At 48.2% G+C, this 25,305-nt stretch overlaps 1 protein-coding gene across 2 annotated transcripts in view; it reads left to right on the forward strand.

Moving 5' to 3' along the window:
* Positions 1-21,687: 21,687 nt before the first annotated feature.
* RRP36 (ribosomal RNA processing 36) overlaps positions 21,688-25,305 on the forward strand; it is a 69,915-nt gene continuing 66,297 nt past the window's right edge. For both annotated transcript variants that reach the window (XM_078647241.1, XM_078647242.1), the window contains exon 1: positions 21,688-21,840. The gene's annotated coding sequence lies outside the window, so the exon portion shown is untranslated. The remainder of the gene's footprint in view (positions 21,841-25,305) is intronic.

Genomic DNA, 25,305 nt, shown 5'->3' on the forward strand with positions numbered 1-25,305 from the left:
ACCTCTAGTATGTCAGTTTCCAGTTCTCGTGAATAATACGAGTATCAGGCCTATGTAAAGCTACGTTGCCACATTTCTCAGTGTGCACGTTATTTCATTGAAAGTCCCCGTTTCCAGGCCTCAAAAGGGCCCGGACACCAGATTCAGCTCCTGTCTCCTGAAGCCCTCGCTGAGGAGCGACACGGCCCCCACCTGTATCCTCGACCCTTCACTTACTTCCTGCCTCGCAGTGCCCGGTGCAGCCTGGCTCTGCCTCTGAGTCTGCCAAGACTATGTTATGATTCCAGTTATCAGTTCAGCCCTCCTTCCCTGCATTCCTAAAGCTACTGAATCGCATCAATAGTTTCCGTCATTGTCTAGCCTTCAGGGCTCCATGTTAGAGAATACTGTATTTAATGGTCATTTAATATTCTTCATCACGCACTACATGTAGAATAATGCATGCTCCAGTCTTAGAGTCTGTTAGCCTTTCCCCTCTTGACTTCTAGTTTATATCAACATGTTCCCTAAACATCAGATACTAGATAGGGTTTAGGTACATGTCGCTCCGACCCTCCAGACTTCAGTCTCTGCTCCTAGCACAGAGTTCATAGCCCCCAGCTTCTCCTAGTAATACGTCATTGCCAGTTTGCGCGCACCACTAGGTTAGAGGTCCCGGCTCCTCAGGTAGCCCCCTCCATGGTTTCCGCCCCATTCATGACATATTCTGTTACGTTTGCATCACATGTCTATGTATACGCCCTGTTACACCTTCTTCTCACCCTTATCTTTCGCGACTGCTACGCGTCACACCTACTGCTCCACCCACTGTTACGCCTATTGCAATGTAATGCTATGTGTTTGCGTTATGTATATATGCTCATGTTTTGTTATTAAAAGTTATCCTTCCTTCCCTTGTCCAGATCCTGCCCCCGGCAGCGCTGCCATCCTATTCCTGTGCAGGTTGTCCTGATCCTGTCCTTATGCTGTAATAAACCTGCAAAACTCCCACTACCTCGAATCTTGACTCTTATTTTATTGAGCTATCTGTTATTCATTCATGCACTCAAAAATAGGGTATTATTTATTTATTTACCACATAATGGCGCCCGAATAGGGACTTGCCCTTTCCCCACGCGTCGGTGAAGCCACGCCGACCCCCTGACCCTCTGCAGTCGTGACGGAACTCTTCTGCGCAGTGGCAGATATTTCTGCTCAAGTATCCCTCAGGCCCACGGAGGAGACGGAGGAGACGGAGGAGGCGGTCCAGCATCCAGACGAGACGGTGGAGGAACGCGGCGAGTCCCGACCAGAGCCCAAGCCAAGAGTCCAAGGTCCGAGGTATCCGGAGGTCCACCCGTAACTGAAGTCCGAAGTCCGAAGTTCGTCGTCCGTCGTCGTAGCAGTCCAGTCCAGTCCGAGGCCTTCCGTTCTTGCTGCCCGGTGAGTACCGTTACTGGGGTGGTATCTAGACAGGGTCAATTTAATTGACTCTGGTCTGTGGGTTGGTGGTACACAGTCCCACAAACGAAGTGTCCACTTCGGTGGATGCGGGTCCTGACGTGTCTCTTTACGAGACCGGTAAGTTTCGTACTGTTTCAGCAGTGCATCTAGTTTCTGTTCTAGTCAGTTTCTGTTCTCGAGAAAATTTATGTGTTCTGTTCTCAATATTTCCAGGTAGTATTCTGTTTGAACTGTTATTTTAAATGTTTTTCATGTATTTTAATGTCGTGGTATGAATGGGGAATAAGTATCGTGTTCATTGTGTATTGTATTGTGTCTAGATTACAGTTCAGTCATGCCCATATTTTCCAAGTTACGTCAGTTAAAAACTAGAAAGGGTCTGCTGGAAGCAGCAGTTCCCGTCCCGCCCAGGGACAGTCCAGGTCACTTTATGTATCAGAAACATGGCATAAGCGCCATATTGTATCTAGATTTATGGGTAGAGTATACCAAACAGTTAGAAGAAAAGTATAGATGGCCCGTATCGGGTACATGGGATGCTGAGTGCATCATGAGAGTAGAAGAGGCATTATGGAAAAAGAAAGCCAGACAGTCACAGAAAGATGCCATCGAGTTATGGCGCAAAGAAGCTCATAAAAGAACCGAAAAAGAAATCAGAAAATCAGAATTAAGTAGAGAATCCCAAGAGCGAGCCCAAGAAAAAGAATTAATCGAGATAGGTGAACAAGTCAAAACTGAACAGAGAGACAGACAGAGGAATGCCCTTAATAAGGGTATGTACCCTCTTCTTGCCGAGGGCTTGCCAAAAGCGACCCCGGAGGCATCCAGTAATTTTCCGTCACCATTAGTTCCGACCAAGCTACGTCACAAACCGACCGCAGCTGATATTTTCATTTCGTCCTATCTGGACGACACAGTCCCTGAATATGCAAATCCTGTTCGCGCTCCGCCAGTCCCAGTAAATCAGGCACATCCTGCTTCTCCAGACACCGGGGCATCCCATGCAGTACCTGCTACGGTACCCCCGGTCCAGCCAGCATTTCAATTTCCCGCTCCGCCACGAAGAATATCAGTCGACGATTCTAGTCTAGGGGCCGCAGGAGGAGGTCCTCCTCAAACCCCGCCGCCACGCAAGCGTTTATCAGCACTCGAATTACATGCTCAAGCATCACAGCGTACTCCCAAGAGTAATAAGTCTGTCGCAGAAATCAGGCAAGCCCTTGGCGAATGTGCCTATGACCCAGTCCCAGGCGAGAATAATATGGTTTTATATTCAGTACGCGTAAGGAGGGTGACCGAGTATCTAGTCACCCTACCCAATATGAAAGAAGATCTAGACAGAATATATCGTTTCATCCGTACAGGGGATGATCCAGAAAGTATTAGTGATGCCATGTCTCAAAGGAAAGCTGAGATCCAGCGTATGATATTAAAGTTTTTAATTAACTGTCTAATAAGAGAACAAGATTACCCGTCTAAAGATCAGGCCGAAATGAAAATCCTGACAAAGTGGAGTGATAATATAGCCGAGGGTAAGCACAATACCATTAGTGCCATGGAGAGTATGTACAAGAAAATCCGTAGAGAAATAATAAAGATACACGAACAACGTAAAGCAGCACAAGTAAGCGAGAAAGAAAGTAACTCTGATCCTGAAGAGGAAGACAACGAGAATACCGCCAGGATAGCGTATGTAGGAAAATCTAGATTTCCAGATCGCCATTTACGCCTAGAACACAAGTCAATTTTCCATCATTCAGCACCAGAACAAGGTTCCCTAGAACAAGTGTTCCAAGCTACCGATCACATTCTGAAATCACGAATCGGTTACAGTGAATTAAGTACCATGCATGAGCAGGAACTAGCCCGATCAGCAGTCCGATGGATTACTGATTCTACCACTTTTCCAGACGAGATAGTGGCACAAATGTTTCTGAAATTGCCCCCAGCCGAGCAACGACTGGTGGGTATGTATATGATCCAGCACCTCATTACTTTGTATGAGGGTCAGCACTCTGATCCAGGTCCGTTACATGATGTCCTGAACGAGTTACTCCAGTATAGATGGAGAGGTTTAGGTACCGATTTAATTAGTGTCATTCTAGAACAGCGTCACAAATATAGAACGTTTCTGAACCCGCATTTTGTTCATGTCTCACCCCCAGAAAGTAAACCATTTTACATAGAAAGACAGAACCCGTTACGAGAAGTGCATCCAGTTAAGACAGAGGACGGTGAAATGCAACGAGTGTTTGTTTACACCCCGATTACAAAGATGGAACTCCTCGAAATGAAGAAATTAATTCCCTGTCATGACAAAGATCCAGCAGGGTTCCATAGAGAATTAAAAGACATGCTCCGTATGGGAGAATACACTTACCCAGATATCATTAAAATGTTAAAGGTCCTGTTGCCCGCAGGGGTGTATGAAAAGCTAAGGGAAAAAGAATGGGAGGTGGGAGAGAAAAAGATAGATTGGACAGTTCTAGAAGCAGAAGATAAGTCACGTGTACCAGGTACCGGTCTAGGAGAGAAATGTAAAGAATTACCAGAATTATTGATTCAAGTTTTACCCAGATTATTAACAACGAAAAAGGAAGACTGGGATGCAATCTCAGCCTGTAAACAGAAACAAGAAGAAGACATTAGTGATTTTTATTCTAGGTTTGAAAAATGCTTTAGCATCAATAGTGGCCTCAAGACAAGTAGCGAGTCATACCCTCATCTCTTTGTTACTAAATTAGTCGAGAATTCAAGTCCACAAGTTAAAAATCGAGTTCTGAAAGTCGAAAGTACCTGGCAAGCTAATACCCCGTCCCAGATGCTCCAGATGCTCCAGTACCACCAGAATAGAATCAGGGAAGAGCAAGAACACGAGAGAAAACGTATGAAAGACACGAAAATGAAAGTATTAGTTGCACAATCCGTTCCTCAAGACAGTCAGAAGAGGGGTCCGAATCAAGCCAGTCATCCTGCAGCTCCCGTTAAAGGGAATTGCAATTATTGTAAACAGCCAGGTCATTTTATAAATGAGTGTGCAGTTCTGAAACACAACATAGCTACCGGTAAAACAAAAGAAAGACCACGTCCGCCTAGACAAGAGCAAGTTTCACAGACTCCTCAGCCACAGAATGCACAACAGACAGTTACAGTACCGCAGCCTATTGCTGCAACCCAGCATGTCACACAGCAGATGTACCAGTATGCACAGTCTGAGTATCCAGAGTACCAGCAGTATTCATGAAACAGCCTAGAGAGGGAGGTAGGCTTGCCTCTCATCGAGATACCTGTAGATCAAGAAGGTCCCTATGTTCATAGTCAAGTATTAGGGAAAGACAGAAAGTTTTTGATTGATACAGGGGCAAGTAGGACCACAATTAGTCACGCCGAAGTTCCAGGGGCTCCGCTCTCAGGCTCAAGAAATGTTTCCCTTGGATTTTCAGGAAAACCTATCGTAAATGAGATTTCAAAGCCAGTTACTCTAGAAGTAGGTCCATTGTCCCGTACTACTGATCTGTTACTTACTAAGTCATGTCCAGAAAATCTATTAGGCATTAAAACACTGAAAGAGTTAGGTGCAGTTATATGTTGTTCCCCAGAGGGAATACGTCTGTTCCTACGTGACTTTAAGGGTCACTATGTTTTACGTGATTTTGATCCCAGATTGTCTAATGTTCCGCAGCATTTATGGGCGCAAGGTCCAACTGATGTAGGGTACATGCAAATCACACCCCATCGTGTGACCCTGAAACCAGGTGTAGTGTTACCACGAATCAGACAGTACAGATTGCCACCTGAGGCTGTAGCAGCCTTATCCAAAATTATTGACGAGCTCATCGCTCAAGGAGTAGTTGTAGAAACTGACTCCAATGTATGTAATTCTCCGATCATTCCAGTCATGAAACGTACTGATCCAAATGCACCCCCAGTATATCGATTAGTGATCGACCTACGAGAACTTAATAAATGTATTATTCCTCAGTACCCAGTTGTCCCAGACATCTCTTCCCTATTGACAGCCATTGATTCCGAAGCCACGTTCTTTACAGTAATCGACCTCAAGAATGCATTTTTTAGTGTTCCAATTCATCCAGACAGCCAGTTTCTTTTCGGATTCTGTTTAAATGGAAGGAGCTATATGTTCACACGCGCTCCTCAAGGTTTCACAGAAAGTCCTAGTATTTACAGTCAAGCACTTAAGAGACAACTTGATAATGTTCACATGCCAACTGACACTGCCCTGCTCCAGTATGTCGATGATCTACTGATCACAGCCCGTTCCGAACGTGACTGCGAGCGAGCGTCACTGACGGTTCTGTATTTCCTAGCCGAGATGGGGCACAAGGTGTCCCCTTCGAAGCTTCAATTCTGTGTCCAGCAAGTGGTCTACTTAGGACACTTACTGTCCAAGAGGGGTAGGCAGTTGACACCAGACCGTATCCAGTTAATAGCGAGTCTTCCTCAGCCCAAGACCCAGAAGGAGGTACGTGCCTTTATCGGCCTTACTTCTTATTGTAGACAATGGATTCCTCAGTATGCATTTCTAGCCAAACCACTGATACAGTTAACGACACAGGAGGCAGCCGCATCGACGGTTCTCCCTTGGACATCTGAACATACACTGAGTTTCAACGAGTTAAAGAAAGCTTTATGCCAAGCTCCAGTTCTAGCCACACCGAACTACAGTAAGCCTTTTACACTTTTCGTCACAGAACGTGAAGGTACAGCATTATCTGTTCTCACACAAGATCAAGCAGGACAAAACAAGCCCTGTGCTTATTTTTCGAGCACATTAGATCCAGTTGCCCAGGCGTTGCCTGCGTGCCTCAAGTCAGTTGCAGCCACAGCACTAGCTATTAGACAAAGTGATTCCATAGTCTTAGGACACTTCTTGACAGTACAAGTTCCACACTCCGTAGAAGTTCTTCTGAACCGAACACAAACTCAGCACTTGACAATTGCACGTTTAACAGGTTATGAATTGACACTGTTCCAGCCACACATAGAAATCAGACGCTGCAACGTTTTAAATCCTGCTACATTGTTACCATCAGCTAATTCAAATCCTGACCCACATGACTGTGTGGAAGTAGTTAACATTACGACAAAGCCAAGACAAGATCTGACAGATATTCCATTACCAGACCCTGACCTGACACTTTATGTGGATGGTTCATGTATGAGAACTAGTACAGGAGAACTAGTAGCCGCGTATGCAGTGACTACTGACACCGAAGTTATTGAGACACACCGTATTGACACTCTGTCCGCTCAAGCAGCAGAGCTAGTTGCTCTGACACAAGCCTGCATACACGCCAAGAACCTGAAAGTCAATATTTACACAGATTCACGCTACGCATTTGGAGTCGTACACGACTTCGGAGTGCTCTGGCAGGAGAGAGGTTTCATGACTTCTCATGGAACCAAGATTCAGCATGGTCTCCTTATCCAAGCTCTATTAGATGCAATACATTTACCGACATCCATTGCCATCATGAAGTGCAAGGCACACACGAAAGTCACTGACATTATTTCCCAGGGTAACGATCTAGCAGATCGCACAGCCAAGCTTACAGCCCAGACTCCAGACATTCCAGTTAACATGACACATACTCCAGATCCGATTACATGTATGACAGTTAAGGACCCTACTCAAGATGTCATAGATATCCAGTTACATGCTACTCCCGATGAAATCAAGAAATGGTCCGAACAAGGAGGGGTCCAGACAGATCAAGGATGGTTAACGAAGGGTAGAGCCACATGGTTTCTCCCCGACTCTATGGTTCAAGTCATTATCAATACCGCACATAGTCCAGCACATTTAGGAGAAAAAGCTATGTTAGATAGTATCCAGAACATTTGGTTCAACAAGCATTTACGAGCTGCAGCTAAGCAGAAAGTCCGTACCTGTATGATATGTTGTCAGTTCAATCCAGGTAAAAGTGTCCCGGTGGAACAAGGTGGTTTCCAGCCCCCTGACCACCCTTTTGAAGTCCTCCAGATGGATTATATTCAGATGGAGCGATGTCGAGGTTTCAAGTATGTCCTTGTAGTTGTATGCGCTTTGTCCAGGTGGACAGAAGCATATCCAGTCCCAGATTACACAGCCGCGACCACTGCCAAGCAGTTGGTTCGTGAATTCTTCCCTCGTTATGGACTCCCTAGAGTCGTATATTCTGATAACGGCCAGCCATTCTCCTCAGAGTTAATGAAGCACGTTTCCCTTTTGTTAGGGTACCAGTGGAAGTTCCATTGTGTACGCCATCCTGAAGCAGCCGGTCTCGTTGAGAGACATAATCAAACCCTGAAAATCCGCATCGCCAAAGTCTGTCAAGAAAAAGGTGTGGACTGGCTAGTAGCTCTGCCAGTTGCTCTATTTTACATGCGCATGGTCGCACATTCCAGATCAGGCCTGTCCCCGTACGAGGTCGTATTCGGCCGCCCCCCAAATATGTGGGGTACTCCTAGACCCCGAAGTATTACCGATGTTTCAAGTAATATGCTGACAGATTACCTAGCTTCCTTGATGTCTGCCCTCAACTCATGTCGTTCACAGGTTGCCGCCGCATTTCCAGACAATACCGAGGTGGCACCGCATGAAATCGTTCCAGGATCCATGGTGATGGTCCGCAACTTTGACAGATCAAGTCCGCTGGAGCCTCGCTGGAAGGAGCCCCGACAAGTCCTCCTCACCACCCGTACAGCCGTGAAGTTGGAAGGACGCAAAGGCTGGGTGCACCTTTCTCATATAAAACAATTTAATGGACTGAAACCCGTCTTTAAGAACATTTCCCAGGATTTGAAGGATTGCCAAAGCATTGTTCTCAAGGACTGTCCCGCAAATGACATTGATTCAAAACCCCCCCTGTTAGAGAAAACTCCGCAGCAGGAGTATAAACAGAAACTCCGGTCTAGTAAATTAAGTCAGCCAGTTTGATTGTCTAAGTCCTCCCCTAGGTGAAACGGTTAGACTGTTTCTGACATGTATAAAATAGACCCCCATAGTGAGAGAGTCAGTCAAAACTCAATCCGATGTATCGTTTTTCTATGTTTCATATTGTTTCTCAGCATTATGATTTCCTGCACCAGTTATGCATTTTATCTGTGTTTCCCAGTTCTTCATGTAAATAAGTCTTCTAATGTTACAGCAGAGCACACGTTTAGTGATCTGCCCCCTCATGAACTCTCTTACCGCCTCGCTATGCGTAATAACTCCTTTATCCGCATGTTACATTACTCACACCGGACCAGCAATGCCACTAATTGTTGGGTATGTGGTCGACTCCCCCCTTTCCAGACACCGAAGGGAGTTCTGCCACTCTTTCCTTATCCTTTTTCACATAATGGTTCGTGTGGGGCATGGTCCACGTTAACGTCATCCTCAACAGATATGTCTTTTCTTAACAGTACATGTTTCCCAGACAAGCAAGGTCTTCCCCACAGAACCGGGTTAGATCTAGAGAATGAAGTTTACAATTTAGGTAATTATTCCTCGAATTTTATGGTCCTGAATGTTCAGTCTGATACTACTCCAGACTTACCTGCTATTTCAGTACTACCAGTCAAAGGCGAATTATGTGTCCGAAATAATGGTTCCATACATGTAGGACATAGTGATTGTACTACTGTTGTCAAGTATAGTGACAGTGGGAAATCTATTTTCAAAGCTTCACGTCATTCATATTTTATTTGTGGTCAGACCGCATATGTTCGTCTGCCCCTCGATTGGGAGGGAACCTGTTACATTGCCTTCCTACTGCCACCAGTTTTTCTAGCCCCATCTGATTATCATAGAAATACACATCTAGTACACATTAGACATAGAAGGGAGTCCCCGATTGTCGATTACACTGAAACTACTCTAGAACAATATACCGATTTCAATAAAGGTTTCTTCTTCTTTATAGGCCCTGTCCAGAATAGTAAGTTAATCCGTAGATTAACAAGAACCCTTGAAGCTGTAGTAAATGAGACTGCCTCTGCTCTAGGTAACCTAACCGAAGAGCAATCTGCTATGAGATTTGTCGTTTTGCAAAATCGTCTCGTCCTTGACGTCATACTGGCCGATAGGGGCGGGGCCTGTAGAGTCATCGGATCTAGTTGCTGCATTTTCATTCCAAATAACGCGCCGTCTGTTTATTCAGCTATAACCAGACTCCATAAAATTGCCCATCTGTTACACCAAGATCCAGGCACCTGGACATGGTCCGGTTGGTTCTGGAATATAATTTCCGCATGGGGATGGAAAGTCTTGTCCTTTCTAGGTATAGCAGTAGCGATCATATTCAGCTGCTGCCTCTGTATACAATGTGGCCCTGCGATTTGCGGCATGTGTGCTACATCCTGTATTCCTAGTATAACTCCTAGTCCCAAGCCCCGTTCTAAATCCCGTTCTAAGAGAATTCGAGATGAGCAAATGATACTGTATGAAATGATAGATGGTATCATGAATATTGATGTTTCCTGATGGAAACGTAGTGACAAGGAGGGAATGTGGAAAAGTAAATTTTGCCATGTTCTGTGTCCCTACGTGTCATCCATCATATGTTATGTGTGCATGATTAAATATGCATATGCATTTCCCATGTTCAATTAATGACGCAATTACAGTTGTGTCCACCTCTAGTATGTCAGTTTCCAGTTCTCGTGAATAATACGAGTATCAGGCCTATGTAAAGCTACGTTGCCACGTTTCTCAGTGTGCACGTTATTTCATTGAAAGTCCCCGTTTCCAGGCCTCAAAAGGGCCCGGACACCAGATTCAGCTCCTGTCTCCTGAAGCCCTCGCTGAGGAGCGACACGGCCCCCACCTGTATCCTCGACCCTTCACTTACTTCCTGCCTCGCAGTGCCCGGTGCAGCCTGGCTCTGCCTCTGAGTCTGCCAAGACTATGTTATGATTCCAGTTATCAGTTCAGCCCTCCTTCCCTGCATTCCTAAAGCTACTGAATCGCATCAATAGTTTCCGTCATTGTCTAGCCTTCAGGGCTCCATGTTAGAGAATACTGTATTTAATGGTCATTTAATATTCTTCATCACGCACTTCATGTAGAATAATGCATGCTCCAGTCTTAGAGTCTGTTAGCCTTTCCCCTCTTGACTTCTAGTTTATATCAACATGTTCCCTAAACATCAGATACTAGATAGGGTTTAGGTACATGTCGCTCCGACCCTCCAGACTTCAGTCTCTGCTCCTAGCACAGAGTTCATAGCCCCCAGCTTCTCCTAGTAATACGTCATTGCCAGTTTGCGCGCACCACTAGGTTAGAGGTCCCGGCTCCTCAGGTAGCCCCCTCCATGGTTTCCGCCCCATTCATGACATATTCTGTTACGTTTGCATCACATGTCTATGTATACGCCCTGTTACACCTTCTTCTCACCCTTATCTTTCGCGACTGCTACGCGTCACACCTACTGCTCCACCCACTGTTACGCCTATTGCAATGTAATGCTATGTGTTTGCGTTATGTATATATGCTCATGTTTTGTTATTAAAAGTTATCCTTCCTTCCCTTGTCCAGATCCTGCCCCCGGCAGCGCTGCCATCCTATTCCTGTGCAGGTTGTCCTGATCCTGTCCTTATGCTGTAATAAACCTGCAAAACTCCCACTACCTCGAATCTTGACTCTTATTTTATTGAGCTATCTGTTATTCATTCATGCACTCAAAAATAGGGTATTATTTATTTATTTACCACAGGGCGAGAACGCACCCCTGGCGGACTCCTCGTGAAACCGGAAATGAGTCCGTAAATTGCCCTTGTGCCCCCCATCTTACCCTAGCAAAGTTGTCTTCATGTAATCTAATGATCATCTCAACCAATTCCCCTGGCATACCTAAGTCCCTTAGTACCTGCCATAATTTTCCCCTCGGCACCAAATCAAAAGCTGATTTCAAATCTATGAAAGCAGCAAAGATGGTGCCACCGCCAAGTATGACGAACTTCCAAAAGATCATGCAGAACCTCAGGACCTGGTCAATGGTACTTGTACCAGATCTAAAGCCCGCCTGTAATGGGGACAGTATTCCTTCGAGTTCCATCCACCCATGAACCCTCGCCAGGATCATACGAGCAAAAACTTTCTGGAAGCAGTCAATTAGACTAATCAGGCGGTAGTTCCCTGGGTTTGATCTATCTCCCTTTTTATGTATAGGGAGAATCTCCGCCCCCTTCCATGTCTTGGGGATACGGGCACCTCTCGCTATGGTGTTAGCTATGCTTGTTAAATAAGGTACCCAAAGATCTATGTTTGCTTTAAATAGGTCTGCTGGGATTTGGTCCAACCCTGGAGCTTTCCCCCTCTTTGTTAAGCCTAGTGCGAGCTCCGTTTCCGCTTCTGTAAAAGACATAGTCACATTGCCAGGGGGTATTACAGGTAGCAGGTTCGATGTGGACAAAGGGTCAACAACTACTGAGCAAAATTGGGAGGAGTAATGATTTATCCAGGCTTCCGGGGATACGTGGTTAGACGGAGTACGGAACTCACCATCCTTTCCACATTTAACAATATCCCAGAATTTAGTCTGGTTATTAGATTTACTGGCGTCCAAAAGGTCTGCCCAAAAATCATCTTCCCATTCCCTCTTCGCCTCCCATTGAACTCTTTTATACCTTTGCCTGGCCACTTTTACTGCACACTGGTCTCTGGATTTAACTTTCTCTATTAGATAACTATGGGCCTCTCTACACTCTCTGTTATACCATTTTGCTCTTGGAGCATTCAAGTGCCCGGTGTTGGACTTACATGGTTTTGAGAGAATAATTTTAAGCTCAGAGAAACTTTTATCATGTATGCCCATGATCATATCTAATTCGCCCTGGCCCCTCGCAACAACAACAGTCCTCATATTATGTAAAGCATTCATCACCACGTTTTCAATATTGGCCTGTATCGTTACATCATTTGATATGATTGACCATTTCAGTCTCCTCCGGTCATTTGCTATGGTTACAACCCCTTGCCCCCTTGGATCTGGTTCCGCTAATCTTGTCAAGTCATACATTTTAAGTTTCAGGGATAGTGGGTTGTGATCACTTTCCGGACGCATTACAATTTCCATATCAACGATTAGGCTCCAATATTCCATTTTTATGAAGATGTAGTCGATACGACTCTTCCTCACACCATTTTCAAAAGTGGGGTTGGCTCCAATGTCTGATTTGGTGCGACCGTTCACGGCCCTTAGTCCCCAAGTGAGACAGAAGGCGGTCCAATTCAGAGCAGCCTCCGTTGCTTTAACTAGTATTTTGTTGGAAAGTTCGGGGATTTTCCATGTCGCATCTTCTTCGAACCCCCAATTATCCTCCGGCAGGTACAGTGGCTCAATTGTACAATTAATGTCACCTGCTAACATAATGAATGTGCCTTTATTCCAGCCCGTTAATAGTGTGTCTAGGGCGCCTATCAGCTTGGGGCATCGTCCGCCAGGGAGGCCTCTAGAGTATATATTGATAACAAGCATATCCTGCCCCCCTGTTTTACTCAACCTTATAGCCAATATATCGGGGTTATCCACATACAGTTCGGAAACTGAAAAACACCAGGCCTGTTTTACCCATATAGTCAATCCCCCTGACGCCCGCCCTTTTGTACCTTTTATTGCTGGTTTGAAGAAGTTTGTAAATCCAGCCATGTAAAACGGAGCTGTAGCCCATGTTTCCTGCAGAAGCACAACCTCATATTTGCCTATGAACTCCAACCAGTCCTCAGAAACCAAGCGAGTCTTGGCTCCGGCAACGTTCCAAGACACCATGTGTGAGATTAGTGAATCTATTTCTGCAAGGTTGTTGCTGACAGTGGGGGGGGGAAAAGGGACTCGGTAGGCAGACATTTGTTGGTCTGGTTTCTTCTATATTAGAAATGGCGGCATCTTCCCCAACAAGCTCCCCCTGTATTCTAATTTTGTTACGGAACTGGGACTGTTGCTCCTTTACTGATTCCGAGGTAGGGGTGAATGGGATGTGCACTCCTGCCCCCTTCGCTATAGCTGGATTTGATGACTGGGTCGGTGCACATAGTCAGTCAACCCATTCTAGGTCTGACAGTGCCTCGAAATGGTTAAAGAGAGGAGGGTGGTGTGGGGGGTAGTGAGTTATGGGCTCTCGGGGCCTCCCCCCTTTGAATTTCCAATAATTGGGGCCCCTTAAATTATTTGAGTACGTGTGGGGGTAGAAGTAACCCAGGTGTAAGGTCTGGACATCACCCAGACGAGCAAATCTAGCTTTCCTTTGGATTCTATCCACCACCCAGGGGTCTCTGAATGAGATTAAAATACAGTCCCCTTCCAGATCTTTTTCGCCCTTACCTACCCATTCCACTCTCCTTACATAGAGTATTTCGGTGGGGGATGACGGGGGGAGTGGGCGATGTTTATTTAGCCAGAATATGACCTTGTTCCGCAGGTCCCCTTGTGATTCTTTAATACCCTCTTTTAAGGGGGCCACTCCTGTTAGGACGATGGTATATTGTGACGCTTCAGGTGGTAGGTTGACTCTGGGAGGGTATCGTGTATTTCTATTATGTGTCCTCTGGTTCCTGTCTGGATGAGGGGTTTTCCTCTCCCTACCCATTATAGATGTCTGTGTTGGGGTGTTATTTAGTTGATTTGGTGCACCATTCGCTGGGTGTTTTTTCCCCTGTGCGTTATTGGCTGCCAATGTGTGTTTAGCCTTTGGTGTTTCTTTAGTAGGGGCTCTGCTGACAGTAGTCGATGTGGCAGCTGTTGTTTTTGCCCCTGTTAGTGGTTTCTTATTAATATTGGTAGTTGATGTCCCTGCGGGGATAATTGTGGTCGTCCCCCCTTTTTGGTTAGCACCCCCTGTGGAATTAGGGCCCCTTGTCTTAATACTAGTAGATGTTAAATTTTGCAAGAGGTCCATATTTATGTTGACCGCTGCTTCTAGGACATCTATTTTAGCGGACATTATCCTGGTGTTTTCTAAGACCGGAAGCAATAAGGTTTTAAACATTGCTTCCATCTTTGCCAACAAGACATCGTCGCTACTAAAACATGTTGGGCAAGGGTTAGAAGACCCAGAGTGGGCCAATGATGGACAGTACACTATTGGGGGTTCTTGGATGGTCTGGGAGTGGGAGGAACTATTGACATGAACTATTTTAGGTTGTTTTTGTACCTTTTCTCCCTGTGGGCTTGAAACATATTTTCTTTTCCGTGAAACATGCTTATTAATTACTGGTGACAAAACGGGCGTACTGGGAGAGGTAGGAACATTTGTTTGTGGGGTTCCAGACAAGCTACACTCGTCGTCCTCAATGTTTTGGCTATCAGCTTCTAAGCTGGTCAGGTTATTATCGGATTTCAGTTCCATATTTTCGTTGGTCGTGGGTGTTGTGGCTCCGTCCCCATCTACATGGACTATCACTTCAGACTCTGAGGTAGAAATACAGTTAAATGCTGCATTCGTTAAAGGGCTTTTAACACGGGCCAGGGCACCTATTGAGGAGCGTTTCCCAGTGACTAAGTCCAGGGACAATCTGTGCTCAACCAGTTCAATTTCTTTCTCTAATATTCCTGTGGCTCTGGTGATAAAGGCATCAAGGGGGCCTGAGACAACACCCTGTGAGGTTTGAATATGCACCAGACGCTGTTTACCAGATCTTAGGGCCATATTTAGGAGCTGATGTCAGAGCCTCAAGATGTTACTGAGTGTGGTATGAAGTATAACAAGATAACAAAATGTGAAATGAACCAGGACTCTAGGCCCAACCCAACCTCGTCCGACCCGGACGGCCACAGACGGTCCCGCCCTTGTCCCGGGCTTCTCCCGGCGCCCTCCCGCGCGCTCCCGCGCAGCGGGGGTATTACTTCTCTTTTATGGCTATGGGATTGGTGGATGAGGGGGTGGAGCCGGCAGGGAGAGCAGCCCAGGTGGTGACGGGCGCGCGGGGACTCCTGGTCCTTGGAGTCCGCCGCTGCAAGCTCGCAGCCCTGCCGGTCAGTGCAGACGCCAAACCCCTTGCAGAGATGTAGTGTGGCAGCCGCTGCTACCCGCGAAGCGGGTCCGGCAAGTTGTGGCGGCTACAGCAGGCAGCAGGCTCCCTGACGGTGCAAAGGTGAGGTTTCTGTCCGCCGGTCCGTTTGGTGTGGCTTGAGTCCAATTGCCACTTAGTTGTTGACAGGGAAGTGAGTGATTATTCAGGAAATTAACAATTTGAGAAAGATTTTATTGTGGTTGTACAGGGGGTGAGATGGATTGTGTCGACCCATATGACGACATTTTGGTTGATGGAAAAATAGTTAACTTGTTGATTGATTCATTGATTCAGGTGCTAGGATGGCAATGGTTATAGATGATTTGTTTTTAAAAAAACGTGGGGTGAGAAACATTTACAACCTCCTGACAGAAATCCTGTTACCTATGATGGGAGGAAAATCAAGTTAGCAGGGTACTTTGAGTGACAATTGAAGTTTAAGGAAAGGTCTACGTAGCAAAGAAAACTTAGAATATGCTTGGATGGCATCACCAAGGATTATTCGGTATGACACTAAGGCCTGGTAAGAAGGTTCAGATGTCATTGGTTGTAGAACGTCCTGTTAGTGAGCAGGCAGAACCAGCAAACGGTGGTGTAAAATGGATTAACAAGTTTAAAGAAGCTTTTAGTGACAAGTTGGGAAAGATTGCACATTTTAAGCATATGATTAAAGTACAGAGTGGCATCACACCTGTTAAACACAAGCTGAGGAATGTTCGTTGTAGCATACGAGAAGAATTATCACAAATTCTTAGAAAAATGTGTGAAGATGATGTTATTGAGGCTATTGAGTCTTCTCTTTGGTTATCCCCATTAGTTATAGCAAGGAAGAAAAATGGGCAACTTAGAATTTGTGTGGACCTCAGGAGTTTGAATAAAGTCATTTGGGTGGACCCACTTCCCCTACCATGCATTGATGACACTGTCTCCACATTTGCAGGTGCCAAAGTTTTAAGTAAGGTGGATTTGGCGTCCGCCTATCACCAAGTTGTTCTTGATGAGTCATCCAAACATTATACAGCTTTTGTTTCTCCAATCGGGAATTTCCAGTTCAAAAGGATGCCTTTTGGGTTGGCTTCCGCCGCTTCCGTTTTCCAACTGTTGTTTTGGAAAATGTTTTGGGTGGTTTAAAAGGAGTAGTGACTTTTCAAGATGATAAATACTGGTGACAGGAAAAGATCTGGTTCGTTGAGGTGAGATCATGGATTTAGTGTTGAGAAAGTTACAGAAAGCAGGTATTGTTGCCAATCATATGAAATGTGAATTTGCTAGAGATAGCAATGGACACTGACATAATTATCATAATAGAAATGTGTGTCATCTGTGCCAACAGTGATAAGGGTATCAAGCTTACGACTCTTCCTCTCCAACCTTGTGTCTTACCTGAAGGTCCGTGGTTTAACCCCTTGCGTGCACGCGTCAGCCAACGTCCATTGTGAGCACTACCTCGGTAGTGCTGCACGTCCGTTGGCCGACGCGGCCCTGCCCACCTAATAGAACTCCTGCACCGTTAAAATTGCTGTAGATTTCATAGGCCCTTTCAATGTCTTACCACGCAGGTTCAAGTTTGCTCTGTGTGAGAAGTTAGCCTGGCATATGATGTCCACTATTCGAGTGGGCACCTTGCACCAGTCTAAACGACCCTTATTGATGGTGGTTGTAAAGTCAACCTTATAGACAAGCTATCCTAGTGGTAGCATGGACCAGCAGTCATAGGCTAAGACTTCAGAGAGCATGTAAAAAAAGCTGTTTTACCAATTATAATCCCTTGAATACCAAATGAAAGGACACCACACAAGGTATATATCAAATATATATGTATTTATTTCTAACACAACCCCTCTGCACTCTTTATGAGGTCAGAGATCGAAGTACATCACAAGTTACTCAATTAGCATACAATAAGTTGCACAAATACAGTTATGTCCTAGGGGCCTCACAAACCATATACTAAGTAAATTCCACTTCAGGAATAGTGAATAGGCCCAGGGCCTACGGAATCGCCGGGGCTACACTGAACAACCAAAGGTTAGGAAGTAGGAGACCGATGGGGGACGCGTGCAGTGTGGGAACACAGTCGCGAATTACCATTGACTTATAATGGAGAATAAAGAAGTTACAAAGTTACTGTTTTAGGGCGCTTCTGGATGGACTACGACAAAACCCCTTTAAGCTAGGACCCTTGGAGGGTCAATACCCACGGGAGCACCGGAGTACTAAAGTTACCTCACCCAGGGAAGCCGGGTGCATAGGTGTCTTTTCGTGTCGGGTTTCGTCGATGCTTTCAATGGAGATCTGCAAAAGAAGTGCTGCAGGCAGCCAAAGGAAGAGTGTCCGGGTGGATCGAAGAACTGAAGAATCTGAAAGCAGAGGGAACAGAGTCTGGGTCACTGGCCAGGAAGGAACCAGGCGATGTCGCGATGAAATCAGGTGAAGAGGTGAAGCTTGTTTCTGCAGCCACGAGGACCAGGAGGTGTCGACGACAACCAGGAGCTGGATTCGAGCTGTCCCACGAAGAATCTAGTTGACTGCGGTGTCCGAATCCGGATTGGATCCAACAAGCCTTGGCAAACGCAATCCACGCAGGAAGTGAAGATTGGCTTCGAGTCAGACCAGCAAGGTCTGGGGAGCTTCTCTTTTGCAGGGAAGCTGGAGCAAGCCTGGAGCAACCAGGAAAGCAGTTTGGTTCCAAAGGTTTGTCTTCAGGGGGCTCACTAGCCAGCGGGCTAGCAACCGGGAAGACGTGTTGAGCTGAAATGCAAGAGCGGGCCCCACGCAGCACTCTTGGAGTGGGGAGGGCTGAGCTTCGGTGCAAATGGCGCTCGGGTCTGGGGCTTCTCGTACCCCAATGCACAACTGCGAGGATGCAGGATGTCCAGGGTGTCCGGTCCCATGTCTCTCGTGTCCGCCACGGGTCTCAGCTTTGCTGTGGATGTGGCGTCGGAGTCAGAGAAGTCTGAGAGTCCAGTTCCTGAGTCGCTGAGTCTTCGGGATCAGTCGAGAACGTTGACAAAGCAGACCGGCAAGTTACTGGTGGTGCCTGTTTGCACAGGGTGGTCACTCCTTGACCACAAGGGAGATGTCTTCAGTCTTCTAGTCGAAATAGAACGTCGAAGGTCCAGGAGTTTTGTTTCAGAGTTTTGTTCCAGGATAATCTAAAGTCCTGGGGACACAGGACCTATCTTTATACTCAGAAAAGGGACTGGATTACCTGCTAGGTCCCTCCTATGGATGGACCCTGAGAAGGGGGTGGTTACACACCTTTCCCTTTATCCAGTTTCGCGTCAGAGCGGGGCTGGAGTGCTCCAGCAACTGGTTTGAACCGGGCTACGCATGGAGCACCTTGTGTGCCCCAGGCAGTGTCTGGAAAAGCATCTTTCCATTCAACCTACCCTGCGCCAATACACTACAGGCTGTCTGGGGAGGTGCTAGCACCGCCCTCGACAAGAAACCTATTGTCCAGGCCTCCCTTGCATGTAGTTTCCCCCAGCTGCAGGAGGTCAGACTCGTGTCTGTGGCTGCAGCATCTATTTTGTGATGCTGAGGCTCTGTTTAACTTTAACCGGGTAAAGCAGTAACATACATGCCTTTTCCCTCTAGAAGGGTGGAATGCTACCCCCGCCGCCAGAATTGGCGGGGGGGGGTAGTATTCCAAAGTGTTTGACACCTTACACGACATGTTTTGATAAAGCCAAACCAAAGTTAGCATTAACCGCGAAGATTATAATGCACTTAAGAGTATATGGTATGGCTATATCATAGAACAGCTATAAGGAGATGGTTCTGAAAGCTGCAGAGGGGCTCAGCTCATGCTAGGGTACCCTCTCACATAAAACCAACCACTCTGCCTCCAGGATTGTTAAGGCCTGCCATAGGAGTGACTTATAGGTTACTATGTGTCTATATATATATGGTAGATATAGATATACTATATCTAAGTAAGGGGTGATTACACCACCTTACCCAAGCTGAGTGATCACCCTGTGGTGTCAGTTTAGATGGCCAGCCAGGGGTGGCATAATACATGCTGCAGCCCCTGGTAGGCCTTGGATGCACCTATGCCCTGGGTACCTATGGTACACTATACAGGGGCTCACAAAGGTGACCCAATACCCAATCAGATATGTACCTAAAGTACATGGTATCAATTTAGAGAGAGAACAGTTGGGCTGTGGGTCTGATTAGCAGGCCCACAGCCACACTAAAGTCGAAAAACCAGAGAATCACAGCAAAAAAGTGGGGGTGACCATAGGAAGCAGAACCTACTCTCCTACACTCTGGTCATTGTTGATTATAACAGCAAGTAGTGGGAAGTAAAATTTATGGAGGAACCCAACACTGCTGTTGTTTTAAGGTCTCTCAAGAAACTTTTTCTTAGGGAAGGATTTCCCAAGGAAATAGTGTTGGACAACGGGGTCCAGTTTATTTCAAAAGAGATGAGAGAACTTCTGGAGAAAAATGCCATTGATCATAAACGTATTGCCTTGTACCATCCACAAGCAAATGGTTTAGTGGAGAAAATGAATAAGACTTTGGTTGATTGCATCCAATGGTCTGTTCAGAATGTAGTTGCTGTGCATGAAACTGTTAAGAGCATGTTGTGGACCCATTGTATAACTCCCAATCCTATGACTGGAAAAAGTTTGTTTGAATTGATGAGGGGACGGATACCCAAGTCGTGTCCCGAATGGTTGAGGAGTTATCAGCCTAAAACGGAGAAAGGGGCTACTGTTGAAAAAAATTATACGTCCTAAAGTAGAGATGTGCCAGAGGAGGATGAAAAAGCACTATGACAACAGACACAGAATTGCAAACGAGTTTACATGCATCAGTGTGGGGGATTGAGTACGGATCAAGGTTCCCACTCATGGTGTGAAAGGCAAGTTGAAATTCAAGGATCCTGTACGAGTGGATGCGGTGTCCAAGAATGCTGTTAGGGTCTGCAGTCATGAAAGGTGGAATAAAAGCAGAGTGCACAGAGTTGAGGTCATGGATAAGGAGTGTGTTTGTGATGGCCAAAGCAAAATGTCTGACAAAGGGGGATGCTCAAGGTTGTCAAGTGATGACCTGAATGGTTTGTGCATGTCTGATGTTCACATGCAAAAAATTGTTGATGAAGATGTCTTTCCTGCGGGACACCAAAAACCAAGAGGTCTGTTTCTAGACAAATTAGATTTCTTGATGTCTAGGGTTTTCAATCATTTACTTTTTGCTGTCTTGTATTCTCGCATTTAGCTTATCTTTTATTAACTGTGCGATTACTTAAAATCTTTACAGTGTAAAACACATGAACTGCCCCCCCCCCCCCCAACCACCCTTCCCCCAGAAACAACCCTATATTCAGCTTTAAAATAGCACCGTGGCTACATGGGCTCCATTTACTGCTTTGTGTCCATTTAAAACTTCAATTACAAAAATAAATTAAAAAAAGTCTCCCATTTGAGATCTTAGTTCCTAGTTTGTTTATTGGGTAAAATGTGTTTGTTTTGGTTTATTTAATATGTTGTCTCCTCACTACAGCTGGGTCTGAGTTCCTGTTTTATCTTCACTGCACCATCTCTCTAATCATTGAATGTTTATTGAGGGTGTGGCGTAACTCCCAGAGCCCGTGTAGTACAAACACCTACCTTATTTCAGTCGAGCCTTGAACCCACAGAGAGCGAGGCGCGCGTGGAGCGCGTCACCGACGGAATGAGCCCAAATGTGGGAACCCAACTGTCAACGGTCCTAGCGCGAGCCGTGACGTCACATGGAGGCCACGCGGAAGGGCGCGAGGCGGAGGGCAGCGCCAGCCGTGACGTCACATGGACGCCACGCGGAAGGGCGCGAGGCGGAGAGCAGCGCGAGCCGTGACGTCACATGGAGGCCACGCGGACGGGCGCGAGGCGGAGAGCAGCACGAGCCGTGACGTCACAGGGAGTCCACGGGTAAGGGGCGCGAGTCGGAGAGCGCGCGAGCTGTGACGTCACAGGGAGTCCGGGCGCCAGGGGCGCGAGGACAGATTACTACAGAGTATTATGTGCTGAACTATAGGCAAATTCAGATATTATTTAAACATGTTAGGATAGACATCCCCGTTATAAACTGACCCACAAACACGCCTATTGGTGTTTTAAATGTAAAGTGAAAGGCGCGCTCGGAACCTGAGCGCTGCAACGCTGTGTGTGTACAACGGAAGTGACGCAGGATGGTCGGCAGGAAGAGGGCCGCGAACGAGGCTTGACACGCACAGAACGGGGCTGCAGCCGGATGGACGGCGGTCCCCACGCAGCAGGTCTGCGAGGCGCAGCCAATGACGCGGCCGCTCGATTGTGACGTCAGCGCCAGGCAGCTGCAAAGGATGCCGGGCTCGGGTCAGGCGTTGAGTCCCTGAACAGGCGGCGGACGGCGGCGGTTGGACGGTGAGAGCGGGTGCTGGGGGCCGGGGATGCGGTGCGGCCTGCGGGGGGGCCGGAGGGAGGGACGGAGCCGAGCCCGGGGGGAGGCTAGGGTGCTGGCTGCGACACCCGCCGTGTACCGCTTACATATTTATTTATTAATTTATTAAATGCAATATCCCCATGGGTGACACGAGAGCATCTCTTGCCCCATCCTCAGGGGTGACACCAGAGCATCTCTTGCCCCATCCTCAGGGGTGACTCAAGAGCATCTCTTGCCCCATCCCCAGGGGTGACACAAAAGCATCTCTTGCCCCATCCTCAGGGGTGACACGAGAGCACCTCTTGCCCCATCCTCAGGGGTGACACAAGAGCATCTCTTGCCCCATCCTCAGGGGTGACACGAGAGCATCTCTTGCCCCATCCTCAGGGGTGACACCAGAGCATCTCTTGCCCCATCCTCAGGGGTGACACCAGAGCATCTCTTGCCCCATCCTCAGGGGTGAGACGAGAGCCTCTCTTGCCCCATCCTCAGGGGTGACACAAGAGCCTCTCTTGCCCCATCCTCAGGGGTGACACCAGAGCATCTCTTGCCCCATCCTCAGGGGTGACACCAGAGCATCTCTTGCCCCATCCTCAGGGGTGACACAAGAGCATCTCTTGCCTCATCCTCAGGGGGGACACAAGAGCATCTCTTGCCCCATCCTCAGGGGTGACACCAGAGCCTCTCTTGCCCCATCCTCAGGGGTGACACAAGAGCATCTCTTGCCCCGTCCTCAGGGGTGACACAAGAGCCTCTCTTGCCCCATCCTCAGAGGTGACTCGAGCATCTCTTGCCCCATCCTCAGGGGTGACTCGAGAGCATCTCTTGCCCCATCCTCAGGGGTGACACCAGAGCATCTCTTGCCCCATCCTCAGGGGGGACACAAGAGCATCTCTTGCCCCATCCTCAGGGGTGACACGAGAGCATCTCTTGCCCCATCCTCAGGGGTGACACAAGAGCATCTCTTGCCCCATCCTCAGGGGTGACACAAGAGCATCTCTTGCCCCATCCTCAGGGGTGACACCAGAGCCTCTCTTGCCCCATCCTCAGGGGTGACACCAGAGCATCTCTTGCCCCATCCTCAGGGGTGACACCAGAGCCTCTCTTGCCCCATCCTCAGGGGTGACACCAGAGCATCTCTTGCCCCATCCTCAGGGGTGACTCGAGAGCCTCTCTTGCCCCATCCTCAGGGGTGACTCGAGAGCATCTCTTGCCCCATCCCCAGGGGTGACTTAAGAGCCTCTCTTGCCCCATCCTCAGGGGTGACACAAGAGCCTCTCTTGCCCCATCCTCAGGGGTGACACAAGAGCCTCTCTTGCCCCATCCTCAGGGGTGACACAAGAGCATCTCTTGCCCCATCCTCAGGGGTGACACAAGAGCATCTCTTACCCCATCCTCAGGGGTGACTCGAGCATCTCTTGCCCCATCCTCAGGGGTGACACGAGAGCATCTCTTGCCCCATCCTCAGGGGTGACACAAGAGCATCTCCTGCCCCATCCTCAGGGGTGACACAAGAGCCTCTCTTGCCCCATCCTCAGGGGTGACACAAGAGCATCTCTTGCCCCATCCTCAGGGGTGACACAAGAGCATCTCTTGCCCCATCCTCAGGGGTGACACAAGAGCATCTCTTGCCCCATCCTCAGGGGTGACACAAGAGCATCTCTTGCCCCATCCTCAGGGGTGACACCAGAGCATCTCTTGCCCCATCCTCAGGGGTGACACAAGAGCATCTCTTGCCCCATCCCCAGGGGTGACACAAGAGCATCTCTTGCCCCATCCTCAGGGGTGACACAAGAGCATCTCTTGCCCCATCCTCAGGGGTGACACGAGAGCCTCTCTTGCCCCATCCTCAGGGGGGACACAAGAGCATCTCTTGCCCCATCCTCGGGGGTGACACGAGAGCATCTCTTGCCCCATCCTCAGGGGTGACACGAGAGCCTCTCTTGCCCCATCCTCAGGGGGGACACAAGAGCATCTCTTGCCCCATCCTCGGGGGTGACTCGAGCATCTCTTGCCCCATCCTCAGGGGTGACACCAGAGCATCTCTTGCCTCATCCTCAGGGGTGACTCAAGAGCATCTCTTGCCCCATCCTCAGGGGTGACTCAAGCATCTCTTGCCCCATCCTCAGGGGTGACACAAGAGCATCTCTTGCCCCATCCTCAGGGGTGACACAAGAGCATCTCTTGCCCCATCCTCAGGGGTGACACGAGAGCATCTCTTGCCCCATCCTCAGGGGTGACACGAGAGCATCTCTTGCCCAATCCTCAGGGGTGACACGAGAGCATCTCTTGCCCCATCCTCAGGGGTGACACCAGAGCATCTCTTGCCCCATCCTCAGGGGTGAGACGAGAGCATCTCTTGCCCCATCCTCAGGGGTGAGACGAGACCATCTCTCGCCCCATCCTCAGGGGTGACACGAGAGCATCTCTTGCCCCATCCTCAGGGGTGACTCAAGCATCTCTCGCCCCATCCTCAGGGGTGACACGAGAGCATCTCTTGCCCCATCCTCAGGGGTGACACGAGAGCATCTCTTGCCCCATCCTCAGGGGTGACACAAGAGCATCTCTTGCCCCATCCTCAGGGGTGACACAAGAGCATCTCTTGCCCCATCCTCAGGGGTGACACAAGAGCATCTCTTGCCCCATCCTCAGGGGTGACACGAGAGCCTCTCTTGCCCCATCCTCAGGGGGGACACAAGAGCATCTCTTGCCCCATCCTCGGGGGTGACTCGAGCATCTCTTGCCCCATCCTCGGGGGTGACTCGAGCATCTCTTGCCCCATCCTCGGGGGTGACACCAGAGCATCTCTTGCCTCATCCTCAGGGGTGACTCAAGAGCATCTCTTGCCCCATCCTCAGGGGTGACTCAAGCATCTCTTGCCCCATCCTCGGGGGTGACACCAGAGCATCTCTTGCCTCATCCTCAGGGGTGACACAAGAGCATCTCTTGCCCCATCCTCAGGGGTGACACAAGAGCATCTCTTGCCCCATCCTCAGGGGTGACACAAGAGCCTCTCTTGCCCCATCCTCAGGGGTGACACAAGAGCATCTCTTGCCCCATCCTCAGGGGTGACTCAAGCATCTCTCGCCCCATCCTCAGGGGTGACACAAGAGCACCTCTTGCCCCATCCTCAGGGGTGACACAAGAGCACCTCTTGCCCCATCCTCAGGGGTGAGACGAGAGCATCTCTTGCCCCATCCTCAGGGGTGACACAAGAGCACCTCTTGCCCCATCCTCAGGGGTGACACAAGAGCATCTCTTGCCCCATCCTCAGGGGTGACACGAGAGCATCTCTTGCCCCATCCTCAGGGGTGACTCAAGCATCTCTTGCCCCATCCTCAGGGGTGACACGAGAGCATCTCTTGCCCCATCCTCAGGGGTGACACAAGAGCATCTCTTGCCCCATCCTCAGGGGTGACACGAGAGCATCTCTTGCCCCATCCTCA

This window comes from Lissotriton helveticus, chromosome 6 (genome assembly GCF_964261635.1).
Source record: "Lissotriton helveticus chromosome 6, aLisHel1.1, whole genome shotgun sequence".
NCBI classification, from domain to species: Eukaryota; Metazoa; Chordata; class Amphibia; order Caudata; family Salamandridae; genus Lissotriton; species Lissotriton helveticus.